General features: G+C 52.3%; 1 protein-coding gene across 1 annotated transcript in view; it reads left to right on the forward strand.

Annotated features, from left to right (window-relative positions):
* Positions 1 to 21,592, forward strand: part of PPP1R18 (protein phosphatase 1 regulatory subunit 18) — a 101,898-nt gene that overhangs the window by 17,343 nt on the left and 62,963 nt on the right. The window lies entirely within an intron of this gene.

A 21,592-nucleotide genomic window follows, 5' to 3' on the forward strand; every position in this document is an offset into this window, starting at 1 on the left:
TCACATTGACTTGCTGGCCAGTTACAGCATAGGGTAAGCAAGCTTCTCTCACATTGACGAGGTGGCCGGTTACAGCATAGGCTGAGCAAGCGTCTCTTACATTGACTTGCTGGCCGGTTACAGCATAGGCTGAGCAAGCTTCTCTCACATTGACTTGCTGTCTGGTTACAGCATAGGCTGAGCAAGCTTCTCTCACATTGACGAGCTGGACGGTTACAGCATAGGCTGAGCAAGCGTCTCTCACATTGACTTGCTGGCCGGTTACAGCATAGGCTGAGCAAGCTTCTCTAACATTGACTTGCTGGCCAGTTACAGCATAGGCTGAGCACGCTTCTCTCACATTGACTTGCTGGCCGATTACAGCATAGGCTGAGCAAGCTTCTCTCACATTGACTTGCTGGTTGCTGGCCGGTTACAGCATAGGCTGAGCAAGCTTCTCTCACATTGACGAGCTGGCCAGTTACAGCATAGGCTGAGCAAGCGTCTCTCACATTGACTTGTTGGCCGGATACAGCATAGGCTGAGCAAGCTTCTCTCACATTGACGAGCTGGCCAGTTACAGCATAGGCTGAGCACGCTTCTCTCACATTGACGAGCTGGCCAGTTACAGCATAGGCTGAGCACGCTTCTCTCACATTGACGAGGTGGCCGGTTACAGCATAGGCTGAGCAAGCTTCTCTCACATTGACGAGCTGGCCGGTTACAGCATAGGCTGAGCAAGCTTCTCTCACATTGACTTGCTGGTTGCTGGCCGGTTACAGCATAGGCTGAGCAAGCTTCTCTCACATTGACGAGCTGGCCAGTTACAGCATAGGCTGAGCACGCTTCTCTCACATTGACGAGCTGGCCAGTTACAGCATAGGCTGAGCACGCTTCTCTCACATTGACTTGCTGGCCGATTACAGCATAGGCTGAGCAAGCTTCTCTCACATTGACTTGCTGGTTGCTGGCCGGTTACAGCATAGGCTGAGCAAGCTTCTCTCACATTGACGAGCTGGCCAGTTACAGCATAGGCTGAGCAAGCTTCTCTCACATTGACGAGCTGGCCAGTTACAGCATAGGCTGAGCACGCTTCTCTCACATTGACGAGCTGGCCAGTTACAGCATAGGCTGAGCACGCTTCTCTCACATTGACGAGGTGGCCGGTTACAGCATAGGCTGAGCAAGCTTCTCTCACATTGACTTGCTGGCCGGTTACAGCAGAGGCTGAGCACGCTTCTCTCACATTGACGTGCTGGCCAGTTACAGCATAGGCTGAGCAAGCGTCTCTCACATTGACGAGCAGGCTGGATACAGCATAGGCTGAGCAAGCTTCTCTCACATTGACTTGCTGGCCGGTTACAGCATAGGCTGAGCACGCTTCTCTCACATTGACTTGCTGGCCGGTTACAGCATGGGCTGAGCAAGCTTCTCTCACATTGACTTGCTGGCCGGTTACAGCATAGGCTGAGCAAGCTTCTCTCACAGTGACGAGCTGGCCAGTTACAGCATAGGCTGAGCAAGCTTCTCTCAAATTGACGAGCTGGCCGGTTACAGCATAGGCTGAGCAAGCGTCTCTCACATTGACTAGCTGGCCGGTTACAGCATAGGGTGAGCACGCTTCTCTCACATTGACGAGCTGGCCGGTTACAGCATAGGCTGAGCAAGCTTCTCTCACATTGACTTGCTGGCCGGTTACAGCATAGGCTAAGCAAGCTTCTCTCACATTGACAAGCTGGCCGGTTACAGCATAGGCTGAGCAAGCTTCTCTCACATTGACTTGCTGGCCGGTTACAGCATAGGCTGAGCACGCTTCTCTCACATTGACTAGCTGGCCAGTTACAGCATAGGCTTAGCAAGCTTCTCTCACATTGACTTGCTGGCCGGTTACAGCATAGGCTGAGGAAGCCTCTCTCACATTGACGAGCTGGCCAGTTACAGCATAGGCTGAGCACGCTTCCCTCACATTGACTTGCTGGCCAGTTACAGCATAGGCTGAGCAAGCGTGTCTCACATTGACTTGCTGGCCGGTTACAGCATAGCCTGAGCAAGCGTCTCTCACATTGACTAGCTGGCCGGTTACAGCATAGGCTGAGCAAGCGTCTCTCACATTGACTTGCTGGCCGGTTACAGCATAGGCTGAGCAAGCTTCTCTAACATTGACTTGCTGGCCGGTTACAGTATAGGCTGAGCACGCTTCTCTCACATTGATGTGCTGGCCGGTTACAGCATAGGCTGAGCAAGCTTCTCTCACATTGACGAGCTGGCCGGTTACAGCATAGGCTGAGCAAGCGTCTCTCGCATTGACTAGCTGGCCGGTTACAGCATAGGCTGAGCAAGCTTCTCTCACATTGACTTGCTGGCCGGTTACAGCATAGGCTGAGCAAGCTTCTCTCACATTGACAAGCTGGCCGGTTACAGCATAGGCTGAGCAAGCGTCTCTCACATTGACTTCCTGGCCGGTTACAGCATAGGCTGAGCACGCTTCTCTCACATTGACTAGCTGGCCAGTTACAGCATAGGCTTAGCAAGCTTCTCTCACATTGACTTGCTGGCCGGTTACAGTATAGGCTGAGCACGCTTCTCTCACATTGACTTGCTGGCCAGTTACAGCATAGGCTGAGCAAGCGTCTCTCACATTGACTTGCTGGCCAGTTACAGCATAGGCTGACCAAGCGTCTCTCACATTGACTAGCTGGCCGGTTACAGCATAGGCTGAGCAAGCGTCTCTCACATTGACTTGCTGGCCGGTTACAGCATAGGCTGAGCAAGCTTCTCTCACATTGACCTGCTGGCCGGTTACAGCATAGCCTGAGCAAGCTTCTCTCACATTGACTTGCTGGCCAGTTACAGCATAGGCTGAGCAAGCTTCTCTCACATTGACTTGCTGGCCGGTTACAGCATAGGCTGAGCAAGCGTCTCTCACATTGACTTGCTGGCCGGTTAGAGCATAGGCTGAGCACGCTTCTCTCACATTGACTAGCTGGCCGGTTACAGCATAGGCTGAGCAAGCTTCTCTCACATTGAATTGCTGGCCGGTTACAGCATAGGCTGAGCAAGCGTCTCTCACATTGACTTGCTGGCCGGTTACAGCATAGGCTGAGTAAGCTTCTCTCACATTGACTTGCTGGCCAGTTACAGCTCAGGCTGAGCAAGCTTCTCTCACATTGACTTGCTGGCCGGTTACAGCATAGGCTGAGCACGCTTCTCTCACATTGACGAGCTGGCCAGTTACAGCATAGGCTGAGCAAGTGTCTCTCACATTGACTTGCTGGCCGGTTACAGTATAGGCTGAGCACGCTTCTCTCACATTGACGAGGTGGCTGGTTACAGCATAGGCTGAGCAAGCTTCTCTCACATTGACCTGCTGGCCGGTTAAAGCATAGGCTGAGCACGCTTCTCTCACATTGACTTGCTAGCCAGTTACAGCATAGGCTGAGCACGCTTCTCTCACATTGACTTGCTGGCCAGTTACAGCATAGGATGAGCAAGCGTCTCTCACATTGACGAGGTGGCCGGTTACAGCATAGGCTGAGCAAGCTTCTCTCACATTGACGAGGTGGCCGGTTACAGCATAGGCCGAGCAAGCTTCTCTCACATTGACTTGCTGGCCAGTTACAGCATAGGCTGAGCAAGCGTCTCTCACATTGACTAGCTGGCCGGTTACAGCATAGGCTGAGCAAGCTTCTCTCACATTGACGAGGTGGCCGGTTACAGCATAGGCCGAGCAAGCTTCTCTCACATTGACTTGCTGGCCGGTTACAGCATAGGGTGAGCAAGCTTCTCTCACATTGACTTGCTAGCCAGTTACAGCATAGGCTGAGCAAGCGTCTCTCACATTCACTTGCTGGACGGTTTCAGCATAGGCTGAGCAAGCTTCTCTCACATTGACTTGCTAGCCAGTTACAGCCTAGGCTGAGCAAGCTTCTCTCACATTGACTTGCTAGCCAGTTACAGCATAGGCTGAGCAAGCGTCTCTCACATTGACTTGCTGGCCGGATACAGCATAGGCTGAGCAAGCTTCTCTCACATTGACTTGCTGGCCGGTTACAGCATAGGCTGAGCAAGCGTCTCTCACATTGACTTGCTGGCCAGTTACAGCATAGGCTGAGCAAGCTTCTCTCACATTGACGAGCTGGCCAGTTACAGCATAGGCTTAGCAAGCGTCTCTCACATTGACTTGCTGGCCGGTTACAGCATAGGCTGAGCAAGCGTCTCTCACATTGACTTGCTGGCCGGTTACAGCATAGGCTGAGCAAGCGTCTCTCACATTGACAAGCTGGCAGGTTATAGCATAGGCTGAGCAAGCTTCTCTCACAATGACGAGCTGGCCGGTTACAGCATAGGCTGAGCAAGCGTCTCTCACATTGACTTGCTGGCCGGTTACAGCATAGGCTGAGCAAGCTTCTCTCACGATGACGAGCTGGCCGGTTACAGCATAGGCTGAGCAAGCGTCTCTCACATTGACTTGCTGGCCGGTTACAGCATAGACTGAGCAAGCTTCTCTCACATTGACTTGCTGGCCAGTTACAGCATAGGCTAAGCAAGCTTCTCTCACATTGACGAGGTGGCCGGTTACAGCATAGGCTGAGCAAGCGTCTCTTACATTGACTTGCTGGCCGGTTACAGCATAGGCTGAGCAAGCTTCTCTCTCATTGACTTGCTGTCTGGTTACAGCATAGGCTGAGCAAGCTTCTCTCACATTGACGAGCTGGACGGTTACAGCATAGGTTGAGCAAGCGTCTCTCACATTGACTTGCTGGCCATTTACAGCATAGGCTGAGCAAGCTTCTCTCACATTGACTTGCTGGCCGCTGACAGCAGAGGCTGAGCAAGCGTCTCTCACATTGACTTGCTGGCCGGATACAGCATAGGCTGAGCACGCTTCTCTCACATTGACGAGCTGGCCAGTTACAGCATAGGCTTAGCAAGCGTCTCTCAAATTGACTTGCTGGCCGGTTACAGCATAGGCTGAGCAAGCGTCTCTCACATTGACTTGCTGGCCGGTTACAGCATAGACTGAGCAAGCGTCTCTCACATTGACAAGCTGGCAGGTTATAGCATAGGCTGAGCAAGCGTCTCTCACATTGACTTGCTGGCCGGTTACAGCATAGGCTGAGCAAGCTTCTCTCACGATGACGAGCTGGCCGGTTACAGCATAGGCTGAGCAAGCGTCTCTCACATTGACTTGCTGGCCGGTTACAGCATAGACTGAGCAAGCTTCTCTCACATTGACTTGCTGGCCAGTTACAGCATAGGGTAAGCAAGCTTCTCTCACATTGACGAGGTGGCCGGTTACAGCATAGGCTGAGCAAGCGTCTCTTACATTGACTTGCTGGCCGGTTACAGCATAGGCTGAGCAAGCTTCTCTCACATTGACTTGCTGTCTGGTTACAGCATAGGCTGAGCAAGCTTCTCTCACATTGACGAGCTGGACGGTTACAGCATAGGCTGAGCAAGCGTCTCTCACATTGACTTGCTGGCCAGTTACAGCATAGGCAGAGCAAGCTTCTCTCACATTGACTTGCTGGCCGGTTACAGCATAGGGTGAGCACGCTTCTCTCACATTGACTAGCTGGCCAGTTACAGCATAGGCTGAGCACGCTTCTCTCACATTGACGTGCTGGCCGGTTACAGCATAGGCTGAGCAAGCGTCTCTCACATTGACTTGCTGGCCGGTTACAGCATAGGCTGAGCACGCTTCTCTCACATTGACTTGCTGGCCGGTTACAGCAGAGGCTGAGCACGCTTCTCTCACATTGACGTGCTGGCCGGTTACAGCATAGGCTGAGCAAGCTTCTCTCACATTGACTAGCTGGCCAGTTACAGCATAGGCTGAGCAAGCTTCTCTCACATTGACGAGGTGGCCGGTTACAGCATAGGCTGAGCAAGCTTCTCTCACATTGACTTGCTGGCCGGTTACAGCATAGGCTGAGCAAGCTTCTCTCACATTGACTAGCTGGCCGGTTACAGCATAGGCTGAGCACGCTTCTCTCACATTGACGAGGTGGCTGGTTACAGCATAGGCTGAGCAAGCTTCTCTCACATTGACTAGCTGGCTGGTTACAGCATAGGCTGAGCAAGCTTCTCTCACATTGACTAGCTGGCCGGTTACAGCATAGGCTGAGCAAGCTTCTCTCACATTGACTTGCTGGCCGGTTACAGCATAGGCTGAGCACGCTTCTCTCACATTGACCAGTTGGCCGGTTACAGCATAGGCTGAGCAAGCGTCTCTCACATTGACTTGCTGGCCGGTTACAGTATAGGCTGAGCAAGCGTCTCTCACATTGACTTGCTGGCCGGTTACAGCATAGGCTGAGCAAGCGTCTCTCACATTGACGAGCAGGCCGGATACAGCATAGGCTGAGCAAGCGTCTCTCACATTGACGAGCAGGCCGGATACAGCATAGTCTGAGCAAGCTTCTCTCACATTGACCTGCTGGCCGGTTAGAGCATAGGCTGAGCAAGCTTCTCTCACATTGACTTGCTGGCCGGTTACAGCATAGGCTGAGCACACTTCTCTCACATTGACGAGGTGGCTGGTTACAGCATAGGCTGAGCACGCTTCTCTCACATTGACGAGGTGGCTGGTTACAGCATAGGCTGAGCACGCTTCTCTCACATTGACTAGCTGGCCGGTTACAGCATAGGGTGAGCACGCTTCTCTCACATTGATGAGCTGGCCGGTTACAGCATAGGCTGAGCAAGCTTCTCTCACATTGACGAGCAGGCCGGATACAGCATAGGCTGAGCAAGCTTCTCTCACATTGACTTGCTGGCCGGTTACAGCATAGGCTGAGCAAGCGTCTCTCACATTGACGAGCAGGCCGGATACAGCATAGGCTGAGCAAGCTTCTCTCACATTGACTTGCTGGCCGGTTACAGCATAGGCTGAGCACGCTTCTCTCACATTGACTTGCTGGCCGGTTACAGTATAGGCTGAGCAAGCTTCTCTCACATTGACTTGCTGGCCGGTTACAGCATAGGCTGAGCAAGCGTCTCTCACATTGACTTGCTGGCCAGTTACAGCATAGGCTGAGCAAGCTTCTCTCATATTGACCTGCTGGCCGGTTACAGCATAGACTGAGCAAGCTTCTCTCACATTGACTTGCTGGCCAGTTACAGCATAGGCTGAGCAAGCTTCTCTCACATTGACTTGCTGGCCGGTTACAGCATAGGCTGAGCAAGCGTCTCTCACATTGACGAGGTGGCCGGTTACCGCATAGGCTGAGCAAGCTTCTCTCACATTGACTTGCTGGCCGGTTACAGCATAGGCTGAGTAAGCTTCTCTCACATTGACGAGCTGGCCGGTTACAGCATAGGCTGAGCAAGCTTCTCTCACATTGACTTGTTGGCCGGTTACAGCATAGGCTGAGCAAGCTTCTCTCACATTGACGAGCTGGCCGGTTACAGCATAGGCTGAGCAAGCTTCTCTCACATTGACTAGCTGGCCGTTTACAGCATAGGCTGAGTAAGCTTCTCTCACATTGACTTGCTGGCCGGTTACAGCATAGGCTGAGCAAGCGTCTTTCACATTGACAAGGTGGCCGGTTACCGCATAGGCTGAGCAAGCTTCTCTCACATTGACTTGCTGGCCGGTTACAGCATAGGCTGAGCAAGCTTCTCTCACATTGACTTGCTGGCCGGTTACAGCATAGGCTTAGCAAGCTTCTCTCACATTGACTTGCTGGCCGGTTACAGCATAGGCTGAGCAAGCTTCTCTCACATTGACGAGCTGGCCGGTTACAGCATAGGCTGAGCAAGCGTCTCTCACATTGACGAGGTGGCCGGTTACCGCATAGGCTGAGCAAGCTTCTCTCACATTGACTTGCTGGCCGGTTACAGCATAGGCTGAGCAAGCTTCTCTCACATTGACGAGGTGGCCAGTTACAGCATAGGCTGAGCAAGCTTCTCTCACATTGACTTGCTGGCCGGTTACAGCATAGGCTGAGCAAGCGTCTCTCACATTGACTAGCTGGCCGGTTACAGCATAGGCTGAGCAAGCGTCTCTCACATTGACGAGCTGGCCAGTTACAGCATAGGCTGAGCAAGCGTCTCTCACATTGACGAGCTGGCCGGTAACAGCATAGGCTGAGCAAGCTTCTCTCACATTGACTTGCTGGCCGGTTACAGCATAGGCTGAGCAAGCGTCTCACATTAACTAGCTGGCCACAGCATAGGCTGAGCAAGCGTCTCTCACATTGACTAGCTGGCCAGTAACAGCATAGGCTGAGCAAGCTTCTCTCACATTTACTTGCTGGCCGGTTACAGCATAGGCTGAGCAAGCTTCTCTCGCACAGAGCAGGTACAGTTTAAGCCGCTAGGATTTAACCACACCCAGCAGATGCACCCAGTGCCCGCGCTTCATTCCTCAAAGAACATACGAGGCAAGTGAGGGCGCTCTATCCCACTTATCTCCCACTTCTACTGCTCTCTCGGTCCTCCCCCCATCTCTTTGGGCCTGGCATGGACAGGGTGCTTGTCACTAACGGAGCACAGGCACTTCCTGGGCATGGCAAACACTATCAAAGCAGGTACAGCATGGGCAGATCAACCTTCGCTCATACAGAGCAGGCACAGCCATTGATGGACCAACGGGACTCATGCGAGGCAGCTATAACATGGGCGATGCAAGCTTCACTAACACGGAATAGATGTAGTCGAGGCAAGCAAGCATCTCTCAAACAGAGCAAGAACAGGCCGGAGATGGACAGTGTCTGCAGGCAGGGCAAGCTTCATTCAACCCAGGGATGCAGGCAGTGCAAGCTTCATTCACACAGTGGGTGCAGGCAGGGCAAGCTTCATTCAACCCAAGGATGCAGGCAGGGCAAGCTTCATTCAACCCAAGGATGCAGGCAGGGCAAGCTTCATTCAACCCAGGGATGCAGGCAGGGCAAGCTTCATTCACACAGTGGGTGCAGGCAGGGCAAGCTTCATTCAACCCAGGGATGCAGGCAGGAAAAGCTTCATTCAACCCAGGGATGCAGGCAGAGCAAGCTTCATTCACATAGTGGGTGCAGGCAGGGCAAGCTTCATTCAATCCAGGGATGCAGGCAGTGCAAGCTTCATTCACACAGTGGGTGCAGGCAGGGCAAGCTTCATTCAACCCAGCGATGCAGGCAGGGCAAGCTTCATTCAACCCAGGGATGCAGGCAGGGCAAGCTTTATTCAACCCAGGGATGCGGGCAGAGCAAGCTTCATTTAACCCAGGGATGCGGGCAGTGCAAGCTTCATTCACACAGTGGGTGCAGGCAGTCAAGCTTCATTCAACCCGGGGATGCGGGCAGGGCAAGCTTCATTCAACCCAGGGATGCAGGCAGGGCAAGCTTCATTCAACTCAAGGATGCAGGCAGGGTAAGCTTCATTCAACCCAAGGATGCAGGCAGGGCAAGCTTCATTCAACCCAGGGATGCAGGCAGAGCAAGCTTCATTCACACAGTGGGTGCAGGCAGGGCAAGCTTCATTCAACCCAGGGATGCAGGCAGGAAAAGCTTCATTCAACCCAGGGATGCAGGCAGGGCAAGCTTCATTCAACCCAGGGATGCAGGCAGTGCAAACTTCATTCAATCCAGGGATGCAGGCAGTGCAAGCTTCATTCAACCCAGGGATGCAGGCAGTGCAAGCTTCATTCAATCCAGGGATGCAGGCAGTGCAAGCTTCATTCACACAGTGGGTGCAGGCAGGGCAAGCTTCATTCAACCCAGCGATGCAGGCAGGGCAAGCTTCATTCAACCCAGGGATGCAGGCAGTGCAAGCTTTATTCAACCCAGGGATGCGGGCAGGGCAAGCTTCATTTAACCCAGGGATGCGGGCACTGCAAGCTTCATTCACACAGTGGGTGCAGGCAGTCAAGCTTCATTCAACCCGGGGATGCGGGCAGGGCAAGCTTCATTCAACCCAGGGATGCAGGCAGGGCAAGCTTCATTCAACCCGGGGATGCGGGCAGGGCAAGCTTCATTCAACTAGTGAGTGCATGGAGCCTGTCTTTGAGGTTCACTAGCCCGGGGGCGCTAAGTCACTAAGGGCAGTCTGTCTCTGAGGGTGGTCAGTCACTGAGGGAGCCTGTCTGTGAGGGTGCCCTCACCTGGGGGCGCTGGGTCTCTGAGGGAGGCTGCCTCTGAGGGTGCACTAGCCAGGGGCATTGGGTCACAGAGGGCAGTCTGTTCCTGAGGAAGGCTGCCTCTGAGGGTGGTCAGACACTGAGGGAGCCGGTCTCTGAGGGTGCCCTGGCCGGGGTCGCTGGGTCACTGAGGGCAGTCTGTCCCTGAGGGAGCCTGTCTGTGAGGGTGTCCTGGCTGGGGGCGCTGGGTGACTGAGGGCAGTCTGTCCCTGAGGGAGCCGGTCTCTGGGGGTGCCCCGTCCGGGGTGTACCAGAGCCTGGTTTTCCTTCTCTGCCCAGTGCCTCGGCTGGAATGTGAAGCACGTGAGTCTCGCCTCCTCCGGGCTCTGAGGCCTTATAACAGCTGGCACTGGTGGGGGAGGGGGAGGGGCATGAGGGGGGTAGGAGCCTCTACCTCAGATCCCCTCCCGCCTGAGTCCTATCCCCGCCCCTCCTCCTTCTATCCCCGCCCCTCCTCCTTCTAACTCCGCCCCTCAACCTTCTAGCTCCGCCCCTCACCCTTTTAGCCCGCCATCTCATCCTCTTAGCTCCGCCCCTCACCTTCCTAGCTCCGCCCTCTCACCCTTCTAGCTCCGCCCTCAGCCTCATAGCGCCCACTCTCCTCCCAGAGTTGTCAAGTGCTGTAATATGACCGCAGCTATCTTTAGTCGCACGGCGTTCTGTAGCTCGAACTAGACTTCATGTGCCTCTTAGTGCTATAGGGAATGTATATACTTCAGCGCTGCCTCCATTGGTTTTCACAAACATCCTTCGAGGTGCCAGAGCTAGGCCTGGGCTTGAAATGCCGCTCCGCTCGCGCAGTTTCCCCCCCTCTGCGCACCGCAAAGCGCGCGGAGTTCCGAAATACTCAGCGGAGCGACGTTTTTTCCTCACTCGCCAATGTTAATTTAGTGAGCGCCAGAAAGTAAACCTGCTCCCTCTGTGTGCCTGCTCCTCTGAGTGCCTGCTCCCTCTGTGTGCCTGCTCCCTCTGTGTGCCTGCTCCCTCTGTGTGCCTGCTCCCTATGTGTGCCTGCTCCCTCTGTGTGCCTGCTCCCTATGTGTCCCTGCTCCCTATGTGTGCCTGCTCCCTATGTGTGCCTGCTCCCTATGTGTGCCTGCTCCTCTGAGTGCCTGCTCCCTCTGTGTGCCTGCTCCTCTGAGTGCCTGCTCCTCTGAGTGCCTGCTCCTCTGAGTGCCTGCTCCCTCTGAGTGCTTGCTCCCTCGGAGTGCCTGCTCCCTCTGAGTGCCTGCTCCCTCTGAGTGCCTGCTCCCTCTGAGTGCCTGCTCCCTCTGAGTGCCTGCTCCCTCTGAGTGCCTGCTCCCTCTGTGTGCCTGCTCCCTCTGTGTGCCTGCTCCCTCTGTGTGCCTGCTCCCTCTGAGTGCCTGCTTCCTCTGTGTGCCTGCTCCTCTGAGTGCCTGCTTCCTCTGTGTGCCTGCTTTCTCTGTGTGCCTGCTCCTCTGAGTGCCTGCTTCCTCTGTGTGCCTGCTTTCTCTGTGTGCCTGCTCCTCTGAGTGCATGCTCCCTCTGAGTGCATGCTCCCTCTGAGTGCCTGCTCCCTCTGAGTGCCTGCTCCCTCTGAGTGCCTGCTCCCTCCGAGTGCCTGCTCCCTCCGAGTGCCTGCTCCCTCTGAGTGCCTGCTCCCTCTGTGTGCCTGCTCCCTCTGTGTGCCTGCTCCCTCTGTGTGCCTGCTCCCTCTGTGTGCCTGCTCCCTCTGTGTGCCTGCTTTCTCTGTGTGCCTGCTCCTCTGTGTGCCTGCTCCCTCTGTGTGCCTGCTCCCTCTGTGTGGCTGCTCCCTCTGAGTGCCTGCTCCCTCTGAGTGCCTGCTCCCTCTGAGTGCCTGCTCCCTCTGAGTGCCTGCTCCCTCTGAGTGCCTGCTCCCTCTGTGTGCCTGCTCCCTCTGTCTGCCTGCTCCCTCTGTGTGCCTGCTCCTCTGAGTGCCTGCTCCCTCTGTGTGCCTGCTTTCTCTGTGTGCCTGCTCCCTCTGTGTGCCTGCTCCCTCTGTGTGCCTGCTCCCTCTGTGTGCCTGCTCCCTCTGAGTGCCTGCTACTCTGAGTGCCTGCTCCCTCTGTGTGCCTGCTCCCTCTGTCTGCCTGCTCCCTCTGTCTGCCTGCTGCCTCTGTCTGCCTGCTCCCTCTGTGTGCCTGCTCCCTCTGAGTGCCTGCTCCCTCTGTGTGCCTGCTCCCTCTGTGTGCCTGCTCCCTCTGTGTGCCTGCTCCCTCTGAGTGCCTGCTTTCTCTGTGTGCCTGCTCCCTCTGTCTGCCTGCTCCCTCTATGTGCCTGCTCCCTCTGTGTGCCTGCTCCTTCTGAGTGCCTGCTCCTCTGAGTGCCTACTCCTCTATGTTATTGTCTAGTATTAGGAACAGGGCTTTGAGGGAACCCCCAATCAGGACTTCCAGTGACTCCTTAGAATGAATCCCACAGGTCTCTGAAGACCTCTAGGTTTGGAGAGCATAGCTGGACGCCTCCAGGTCTGGAGCAGCCTCAGCAGCAGCAGCAGCGGGGGGGGGGGGCTGCTCCGCGTGCTTGGATTGGACGCGACAGAGCTCTTAATGAGATGCTAAAATCAGAGCCCGGGTGACTGTGTGAGCGCTCGGTGCTTGGAGGCAACAAGGATGGATCGCTGAGATGTATGTATGTGTGTGTGTGCATGTGCGTATGTGTGCATGTACGTGTGTGTGTGTGTGCATGTACGTATGTGTGCATGTGTGTGTGTGCATGTATGTGTGTGTGCATGTACGTATGTGTGTGTGCATGTATGTATGTGTGCGCGTGTGTGTGTGCATGTATGTGTGTGTGCATGTATGTGTGTGTATGTGTGTGTGCATGTATGTATGTGTGTGTGTGCATGTGTGTGTGCATGTATGTGTGTGTATGTATATGTGTAGGTGTGTGTGCATGTATGTATGTGTGTGTGTGCATGTATGTGTGTGTGCATGTACGTATGTGTGTGTGTGTGCAGGTATGTGTGTGCGCATGTACATATGTGTGCATGTATGTGTGTATGTGTGTGCATGTATGTATGTGTGTGTGCGCATGTACATATGTGTGCTTGTGCGTGTGCATGTATGTATGTGTGTGTATGTGTGTGGATGTACGTATGTGTGCATGTGTATATGTATATGTGTGCATGTATGTATGCATGTACGTATGTGTGTATGTATGATTGCATGCATGTATGTATGTATTTTATTTTATTTTATTTTATTTTCAGAGTTTTATATAGCGCGAACAAGATCTTTGCAGATATCAGAGCGCTTTACATAGACGGGTACATGAGGGAACAAAGTCAAATAGGTAGGTAGATAGTTCATAGAGTACAGAAGGGAACATAAGGGAACAAAGTCAAATAAGTAAATCAGTAGATCATACAGTACAAATAATACAATTGGGTGGCTGCAAAGCAATCAAGTGGGTGATAAGACAGCTCGTACAAATAGATAAGGGGTCAAGCAAGTAATACAGATCATCGCAGGGTGTTGATAGGGTTCGAGATAGTAGTACAGGTGAATTTAGCCATGAGGATAGCTTTTACTTCTTTTTTGAAGAGTGTAGTGGAAGAGATAAGCCTGGTTTCGGGAGGGAGTGAGTTCCAAATCCTAGGCGCCATTCCTGAGAAAGAGCGCTTGTATGTTTTCTCCTTCCGGAATCTTCGAGGTTTCAGCAGAAGATTGTTTGCGCCTCTCGTGTTTCTGATTCCCCCAGAGATTGTCAATTTCTGAGCGAGGTAGCCGGGTGAGTTTAGGTGTACCGCCTTGTGTGTCATGCAGGCGATTTTCAGATGTATTCTGGCTTCAAACGGCAGCCAATTCAGGGACTTCAAGTCAGGGGTAATGTGGGAGTGCTTTTTTGACCCCGTGATGAGTCTCGCTGCAGCATTTAGTGATGCTTTTAGTGGTGCGGTTGTAGTTAGGGGTAGTCCGCAGAGGGAGGTGATGCCGTATTCAATTCGTGGGATGACTAGTGCTTGCACCGCTGTTTGGAAGTCTTTGGCTGGGAGGTAGGGTTTAAGTTTCCTCAGAGTATTGATCTGGAAGTTCGCTCCCTTTGTAGCTTTGCTGACATGTTGCTGCATGTTGAGATTGGTGTCGAGTGTTATGCCTAAAGATTTTGCTGATTCCACGATGGTGGGTTGGACATTGAGTGCGGTTAGGAGTTTAAGCCAATGTTGAGTGGTGGATATCTTCGCTGGAGGTGCGATCAGAAGGAACTCTGTTTTCAGGGCATTGAGTTTGAGGTGATTGTCGGCAAGCCAGGATTGGGTGCATCTGATCGTTGAGTTCAGGAGCAGGATGTCATTGGGTGATTGCAATTTGAGGTAAAGTTGGGTGTCATCGGCATACATGTGAAAGTGTACATTGGATTCTTGTAGCAAAGTGGTGAGAGGTTCCATGACTAGGTTGAACAAAGTTGGGGATAGAGAAGATCCTTGGGGGACGCCTAGCGTTACAGGTACTGGCGAGGACATCAGGTTGTTGCTCTTGAATTTCTGCGTCCTGTTGCGGAGAAAGGAAGTGAACCATTTGAGGACAGTTCCAGATAAGCCCATTCTTTTGTTTAGTAGTTCTAGTAGATTCTCATGTTTAACGGTGTCGAATGCGGAGGAGAGATCAAGAAGGATGAGGAGGCAGGTGTCATTTTGGTCTAGCATTTGAAGTGCGTCGTCAATTATGTGAGTCATAGCCGTTTCTGTGCTGTGTCCTGCTCGGAAACCTGACTGGTGAGGGTTGAGGAGATCGAATTGCTCAATGTGTTTAGTCAATTGTAGTTGTGCGCATTTTTCCAGCAGTTTGGCGAGAGTGGGGATATTGGTGATGGGACGGTAGTTGTTGAGATCCGCGGGGTCGGCTGTTGGTTTCTTTAGTAGAGGTGTGACCTGACCAACTTTGAGGGAGTCAGGTATGCTTCCTTGTTGGAGAGAGCTGTTGATGATTTTAGTCCAGAGAGGGAGAATCAGTGGGGTAAAGTCTTTTACTGCGAAGGCCGGGAGGGGGTCCGTGAGGTGATTGGATGGTTTCAGGGTGCTGAGTAATTTGCCAATTTCTTCTTCCGAATATGTGTCAAAGGTTGACCATGTCGCGTTGTTTTTTGGTTCAACGGGTGCTGGGCATTTGGGTTTGGAGTAGAGGCTTGCGTCAGTGAGGAGATCGCTTTTTATTTTGTCGTTTTTTTGGATAAAGAAAGCAGCGAAGTCTTCACATGAGGGTACCACGCGCCCAGTGTTGAGTGGTTGTGGTGGCTCTTTGGATTGAGATTTGATTAGCTCAAACAGTTTTCTCGGGCGGTTCTTTGCTTGGTTAAGTTGGAGGCGGAAGAAGTCCGATTTTGAGCGTTTTATTTTCCTGAAGTAGGCGTTTCTCTTCTTCTTCAACTCTTTTAGGTGTATTGCAGTGGGGGCTGATCTCCAGGTCCGTTCTGCCATTCGCATGTCTCTTCTATCTTCGTTGAGACTCCCGTCGTACCATGGTTTGGAGATTTTAGTGGCGACTCTTTTTAGTTGCATAGGTGCAGCCTCATTGATTATCGAAGTCATAGTGTTGAGATAGTGGTCAGTCAGAGTTTGGACGTCCGAGGCGCCTGCAGGAGGGAGAAGGAGATTGCAGCTGTTAGGGGGCAGAGAGCCAGGGTTGAGCTTTTTCGAGTTTCTTTTCCAGACCTTGGGCTTTGATAGTTGCACAGGGTTGACTTTGACTTTTTCGTTGATAAAGAATGTGATAATGTGATGATCTGACCAGTCACAAGGTTGGATGGATTCGAGTTGGATAGAATGCTCTTTGGAGATGATCAGGTCGATGGTGGAGCCTTTCTCATGGGTCGGACTGTTGCATATTTGGGTGAGGTTCAGGGCATCGAGGAAATTTTTAAGACTGTTTACCACTGCGTCGTTGCTATCATTCCAGCGGAGGTTGAAGTCCCCAAGGTATATTTGGGTGAGCTGGCGACCGGAATTGGTTGAGATCATATCCATGATTTGCTGGGAGAAGGTGAGGTTGTCCCTGGGTGGGTGGTATATGCTGTGCAGAGTGCATATCGGTTTGCCCTCACTAATAATGTCGAGGCAGATGTATTCCCAGGATGTTGGGGATGGCAGGGATGTGGAATTGACTTTCTGAACAGAGAGGTTGTTCTTGTATATGCATGCGATTCCGCCACCTATTTGGCCTGTTCTGTCGAGCCTGATAATGTGGAAGTTGGGAGGAACCAGAATGTCCATTATGGGTGTCGAGGATTCAGTTAGCCACGTTTCAGTCAAGATGATTAGGTCAAGGTCCTGCGATAAGAGGAGTTCAGCAATGGCTGCTGAGTGTTTCGTCGCCGATATGTTTCCATGTGTGTGTATGTGTGTATGCATGTGTGTATATGTGTGTGTATGTATACATGTGTGTATGCATGTACGTGTGTGTGTATGTAAGCATGTGGGTGTTTCTATAGCACGAACCTAGCAAAAGGCAGTGGAGCTCTGAACATGGTCAAAGACCAGACTGACGTCAACAAGTAACCGGAGAGGTTCTTGGGCTGTGGACGGTTAATGCTTTGTGGTGTAGTGTTCTTTCCAGAGGCGAGTAGCGGCAGGGGTTCTATTGTTGCAGCAGGTGCAGTGGCACCAGGGGCCCTGGGGCCCACTGAACCCTGATTATTGCTGTATTTCACCGTTCACAGAGGGACCCAGGTTTCCATTTCCTTCCTTGCACGTGGGCCCATAGGCACACTTGCGGCCACTTGAGGTGCGTCTTCAACCCTTTCTTACATTGGAGCAGTGTTGATGCGAGCCTGTTGGATTCGTGGGCGTGGTCCCAGATCCTGGGTGCAGAGACGGAAAGGCCTGCCGCCTTGTGGTTTAGGTCTCTCCATCAACAGCACATTAACTGCACGCGCGCGCTTGCAAGCGATATTGTATCCAACAGGGGCTTGGAGCCCGCCCATTGCGTAACATTCGTTTTCTTCATTGTCACTTTTATTTTCTGCCTTCTAATTGGCCAGCGCGTGCTGGCTACACTTTCGGCTGAAGCATGGACCTTAATTGCTGTCCTTTTGCAAATCATGCTGTGATTGAGGAAGTACTTTTATATTTTTCTTCTTCCCTGTCGACCTGCTTGACCCTCTTGCCATGTGTAGCTGTGTTTTACTAGGCCACACACACTTCAAAGAAGCGCTTTGAATTGGATGTTTATCGTGACAACAGGTGTTATCTGCTTTTATTGTGGCAACAGATGTTTTCAATTTCCAATTGTATTTTCACTAAAACTTGGACACAACACAATTGCTTACTTTATGTGGGGAGATTAACTGTTCAGAATCACAGGGGTGTTGTGCAGAGTCCTAACAAGCATTGACAAAGCCAATGGGTCTCACCTTGCTGACTCCTGGCTCTGCCGATGCTTGTGTTCATTCTGTACAGCACGGGCATTGTTGACTTTGGCAATGATTAGTGGCCATGCAGTGTAGCAGAGTGGCTGTTGTGCAACGTGGCTAAAAACATTTTCTTAAAGGACTATGATGCTTTCAGCAGTTATGCACTTTAAAAAAAACGCATTAGCCCTGGCTCCGTTATAGCGCTTTTTAGGTTGTGCCTAGCGCAGCGCGCATGCGCTGCTGTAGGAGATGACCTCTTGGAATCAGTCTACACTTTTCTGAAACGCGTGCATGTGGCTTTTTTTTGCAGTAATTGTATTGGCCTTTGCGTTTATCTTTTCTTGTTTGTTTTTATGTTCATGTTAACAAACCATGACCACCACATCGTCATTTATTTATTCTTGTGCAGCATTAACTATGTCCATTTGATTTAAGTATCTCTAAATAAGTGTATTTTAGCGTAAATAACTTTTGCCATTTACTACTAAGGTTTTGTTTTTTTGTGATGCCTTTATTTCTCCAGTCTCGTGTTTGTGTTTGACGGCATTGCTCCTCTCTTGTAGTTCTCATGGCCATTATTTCTTACGTTTCCTATTTTTTGATGTGAGTTATTTCTTCAGTATCTAATTCGCTTTAGTTTTTGTTGCTATTCCTTGTGGTGTGCAGTATTTGAGCTGTGGCTGAGTGTGTCAGTGGACAACCTTAAGCTGTTTAAACTTTTTGCGTGTTCAGGCTTCAAATGGGTATAAGGTGTATCTGATGGACAAACACACTTTGCCGCACAGAAGGCTGCCAGAGTCGGACTGGCCTAGAGGGCAATCATGCAAGGCCTGGTGGGCTGGCCTGACAATTCAGCATGTGGGACTCTGGTTTGGCTGTTTGTGGCTCGTTTTGTGGCCTGCTGCGTCGGTTTTAGGTCGAATCTGCACAGCGCATGTGCTGCTCTGCAAGGCATGCTGTATTGAGGTAGGGACTTGAAGCTCTGCCTAAGTCCCGCCCATCTTTTCAATTGGCTCCTGTTACTGTCCTTTCAAAATCTTTGCTTTACAATTCGTGAATAGGCTTAGTTGTCCCTCCTTGGTACTGCCTTGTCTGCATTTGTTACCTCCATACAACTGGACATTTTACTTTTGTTGCTGTTACATGGTCAGCTTTATCTAGTCGGGGAGCACTATTTTGTTTAGTGATCTTCCCTATTTATCCCACGACATTGCAGCATCCCGCCACCTTTTATATAGTTATTAATCATGTGTTTTTTTCATTTCCAGCGGGGCCCGCTTTAACTATAGCGGCCTCTCTGATTTAATTATTTGATTCGCTTTCACTTTTATGTCAGGGCCTATTTATATATTTAATTTACAGCGTGACCGCTTTCACTTTAGCGGGCGCGTTACAAATCTTGATGTATTTATTTTTACTCGTTCACTTTAATGTTGGCTGCGCCCCTTTCTTTAGACTCTGCTCACTGTAACCTGAATATAGTCAGCAACGTGTAAAGAAAGGGGCGTGGCCACCATTAAAGTGGTCTTTGGAGAGTTTGAGCTGGTGGCATTAGAAATTACAATGCCTTTTATATATGTGTTGCTTTGAAACAAATGTAAATAGAAGGCATTATCATTTACAATGCCAATAGTTTAACGCCTTAACCGCGGCTGTTTTTCTGCTGCGGTGCGGCCGTTCTGAAGGGTGGGCGGGGCTGCATCGGCAGCACTAGGGAGGGAGTGCTCCCGTCGGTCAACGGCCGACGGGAGCACGGAAGGGGTTAAAATCTCACAATTGCGAGAACTATTGCATTGAAAATTCTTGTTTACTGTTAAATTCTCTGATATTAAAACAAACATTGCCTGCAGCAAGCTCAAATCCATGCTGTCTTTCATACAATGCAAAACACTTACACAGAGTGCCTTTACAGGTTCAAAAGTAAGCCAATTTGCAAACATGGGCCACTTTTCTAGGTATTTAATTCACTAGTGGGGGCCACATTTATTGGGAATGGGGTGCAGAACGAATCTTTCAGGCTGATCGTTGGAAGCTCCCTTTCTGCCTTGGTTTCCGGTGTGTACTTGCTACTCAGATTAATTTGTCAGTGGGAAATACTCCTCGTACCCATGGTGCAACGCTTTCAACCCAGGTCTGCCTCAGTCGCGGCTGGCATGACTCACCGGTTTGGGGGGGGGTGGGGAGCGGGGCTCGGGGGTTCGCATGGGCAGGGGAATTGTAAAATAAAATTTAAAAACTTACCTTACCAGGTCCTGCGACACCTCTGCTCCTGGCCGGGTACTGCTGCTGGAACAGGAAGAAGGCAGCCTCCCTCCCCTCCCTTAAGCCAATCACAACGCTGCAATGGCAGCGTTGTGATTGGTGTGGACTGCGCCAGCCAGGCGCCTACGGGCAGGCCATTTTCTCTATGTAGGCTGCATGCAGTCTACAATGAGAAAATCCAGAGTACGCATGACTGGTTTGGTCAGCCCCAGAGGGTTATGAGGCCTCCCCTAAGTAGAGTCCGTCTCCGCCGCTCTCCCGCTAGTCCATTGGTTGCCCATTGAGACGCGCATACAGGGTCAGGCCCTGCGCATGGCTTTCAGGGCTCTTCACGGGGAAGGCCACAAGCTTGCAATGTTTGGTTCCAATGGTACTTTCCGCCACGATCCCTTCGCCCAGAAACAGCCTGCAATGTCAGGATCCCAGAGTAAAAAGAGTAAAATGGGCCAGGAGCAGTTTTATTGCTTTCGGTCTCTGGACCAGCCTCCCTTTATTCCAGAAAAAGGAATCAGACTTTCTCTGTTTTAGAAAAATACTAAAAACCTGGCTTTTCAATCTCTAGGAGTCTCTAACCCGTGGCCAGCTCATAACCTGGTACTGCCCAGTTTGCAAGCTTGCGCGCCTAGACTCCTCAGGGTAGTAGAGCACGTTTAGTATAAATGCCTAATTCATTTCATAGGGGCGCGGAGACAGAGGCAGACACAGGGACAGGTCTCTGCTCCAGGAGCATGGCTCATGTCAGCCCTTGAGCCACGAGGTGTGGAGACAGAGGCAGACACAGGGACAGGTCTCTGCTCCAGGAGCATGGCTCATGTCAGCCCTTGAGCCACGAGGTGTGGAGACAGAGGCAGACACAGGGACAGGTCTCTGCTCCAGGAGCATGGCTCATGTTAGCCTGAGCACCACAAGGCGCCGAGACAGAGGCAGACACAGGAGCAGATCTCTGCTCCAGGAGCATGGCTCATGTCAGCCTGAGCGCCACGAGGCGCGGAGACAGAGGCAGACACAGGGGCAGGTCTCTGCTCCATGGAGCATGGCTCATGTCAGCCTGAGCGCCACGAGGCGCGGAGACAGAGGCAGACACTGGGGCAGGTCTCTGCTCCATGGAGCATGGCTCATGTCAGCCTGAGCGCCACGAGGCGTGGAGACAGAGGCAGACACAGGGGCAGGTCTCTGCTCCAGAAGCATGGCTCATGTCAGCCTGAGCGCCACGAGGCGCGGAGACAGAGGCAGACACAGGGACAGGTCTCTGCTCCGGGAGAATGGCTCATGTCAGCCTGAGCGCCACGAGGCGCGGAGACAGAGGCAGACACAGGGACAGGTCCCTGCTCCAGGAGCATGGCTCATGTCAGCCTGAGCGCCACGAGGCGCGGAGACAGAGGCAGACACAGGGACAGGTCTCTGCTCCATGGAGTATGGCTCATGTCAGCCTGAGCGCCACGAGGCGCGGAGACCGAGGCAGACACAGGGACAGGTCTCTGCTCCAGGAGCATGGCTCATGTCAGCCTGAGCGCCACGAGGCGCGGAGACAGAGGCAGACACAGGGGCAGGTCTCTGCTCCATGGAGCATGGCTCATGTCAGCCTGAGCGCCACGAGGCGCGGAGACAGAGGCAGACACAGGGACAGGTCTCTGCTCCATGGAGCATGGCTCATGTCAGCCTGAGCGCCACGAGGCGTGGAGACCGAGGCAGACACAGGGGCAGGTCTCTGCTCCAGGAGCATGGCTCATGTCAGCCCTTGCGCCACGAGGCACGGAGACAGAGGCAGACACAGGGGCAGGTCTCTGCTCCAGGAGCATGGCTCATGTCAGCCTGAGCGCCACGAGGCACGGACAGAGACAGACAAAGGGACAGGTCTCTGCTCCAGGAGCATGGCTCATGTTAGCCTGAGCGCCACAA

This window comes from Lissotriton vulgaris, chromosome 5 (assembly GCF_964263255.1).
Source record: "Lissotriton vulgaris chromosome 5, aLisVul1.2, whole genome shotgun sequence".
Classification (NCBI taxonomy): Eukaryota; Metazoa; Chordata; class Amphibia; order Caudata; family Salamandridae; genus Lissotriton; species Lissotriton vulgaris.